Source organism: Cryptomeria japonica, chromosome 8, assembly GCF_030272615.1.
Source record: "Cryptomeria japonica chromosome 8, Sugi_1.0, whole genome shotgun sequence".
Taxonomy (NCBI): domain Eukaryota; kingdom Viridiplantae; phylum Streptophyta; class Pinopsida; order Cupressales; family Cupressaceae; genus Cryptomeria; species Cryptomeria japonica.
Window position 1 is genome coordinate 168,370,598 of NC_081412.1, and position 2,328 is coordinate 168,372,925.

A 2,328-nucleotide genomic window follows, 5' to 3' on the forward strand; every position below is an offset into this window, starting at 1 on the left:
GCTTGAGGGAATGCTTGAATGCTTGAATGCGTCTTGTACACATATGTCCTTCCTCTTTTTTTTATCTACCCAAAATGGGAGAGGAAATGTAGTTTATATACTTGCCAATTAGGGTTGATAGACTAATTTTTCCGACCTTAGGTCGACCAGGAAATGTTATTTTCCAATTTGCAAACAAAAAGACCCGAAGCCCCAAAAGAGACCGGACCCAAAATAGGGCCAAGGAACAGGGCACTGGGTGCCATGGTCCTAGGGGACCAGGGCACTGGGCGCTCTTGTCCCACCTCCCGGGACAGTAGGGTGCAAGGAGGATCAGACCAAGGTGCAAGAAAAATGCAGTTTTTGATGTCATGGACAAGTTTCGGGGTCTCCATTCAGGTTCAGTGTTGCGTCGCCATCGTGAAGACCCAAATGCAGTCGAAATTGCAAGTGTCACAATTTTAGGATGCTACATTTAGCCCCCACTTTAGCGGGAGTATAAGCATACGCTCATACTTCTAGTAAAGTACAAGGAAACAACATTAAAAAACTTTCACCATGTCAAGGAGGCAAGACACACCAAGCCCCCAGTGGACTAAGGATCTTACAACTTTGATTGACAAAGTAAAAGGGAAGATCATGAGGGAGAACCATGACTGTCAGTAGTAAGGTTCCCTCACTATGAGTCATGCAAGAGAAATACCAAAAATTTTCAAGGCAAAGCTAAGTTCACCAAGAAATTTTCAAGTATCCTGAAGGTATAGCCAGGGTGTATGCCCCCCTACATTAAAGCGATCACACACGCCTCAACGGGGGTGATTGCGTTAAGGTAGTGATACACATAAGAAATAAGAAGGGAAAGGAGCATGTTATCACAAAGATTTAGCCCCCAAGTGTGAGATAAACCCAAGGATAATAGATACAAAACACAAAGCATGAGGTGACTTCTCTTTCCTTGGGGTCAGTATGCTGTATGATAATTCATGTATATCATATGTATGTATGCATAATTGTTCTTCATTCCCCAATCAAGGAAGGTCACCTAGAAGAAGGGAACACATGTGTCTTTTGAGTCAACATGAGAGAGACCAAAAGAGATCTCAATGCTTTGCATCATCCTCAAGTAGACAATACTAAGGACAACGAATAGAAGAATGAGAATAACACATAGAAGAAGTAACACAAGAGAGGAGGAAAGAATCTGCTATGCTAATGAAACTAGTCTAGCATGTCATCTACCTCCCGATCTTGCTGATCAATGTTTCGGGAAGGTAGGGAACATGCTAGAGGAGGAACATCCAACACAGCAGATGGAGCTATCACAAGATCCAAACAAGGGCTATGTTCATGTTCCAAGCCACGTTGTTCTTGTCTAGGAGCTAGGATAAGTGCTTTAGAAAATTCATTAGATAGATGGTTATCAACATCAACAAGTTCATATTCACTATCAGAAGCAAGAGGAGTAACATTTTCATCATGAATAACATTTTCATCTATAGCATCATCAAGATTTATAAAAATAGGATCTTTAACTCACACAGGATCAAGATCATCATGTATCTTATGTTTAGGAGATTTTGGAGAAAATGGAATAATGCTTGTTGAAGGTGTTTTTGGAGATTGCAAAGTTTGAGAAGTAGCTTCTTGAGCTCTAAGACGACGCATTCGTCGACGTTAACGTGCAGAACGGTTTCGTCTAGTCTTAGTAGGAAGTTGAGAAGATTGAGGAGGAGGAATGTTCTCATCCTTATCACTTGGGTGTTTAGGTTGTGGTCTCTTAGGCTGGATAATAGGAGAAGAGGAAGGTCTCTTCTCTCCATAAGAGGAAGGAGGAGGAACTACTCCATATAAAGGAAGAATATTTGGTTTAGGAAGGAGACCAAGTCCATCATGACGAGGAGGTATAGGTTTGCTTTTAGAAAGTTTATTAGGCATAGACATAGTCACATCCATAGGAATGGGTTGGGAATCTTCTTGAGGAAAGACATTAGTTTTATCTTTCAAAGGAAGAACTTCCTTCTCAAGAACGATAGGAATATCAAGTTTGGGTGTTCTAGGTTCACTTAGAGATAGGATCATATCTGTTTTCCCCTTTTGATAAGATTTGAAAAGATGATCACTTCGCGGAGGAAGAGATTGGAATTGTTTAGGCCAAAAGTAATCAATAGGAACGCTAGAAGTTCTTTTAGCTGGTTTAAAGAGACTATGATTGACAGTAACAACTTCATCATTATGGGGAAATTTCAAACACTTATGAATAGGAGAAGCAATAGCTTTCATGGAAGATAGCCAAGGATAGCCGAGCTTCACACGAAATTGTTCGGATGAAGGAATAATAGCAAAGTTCAC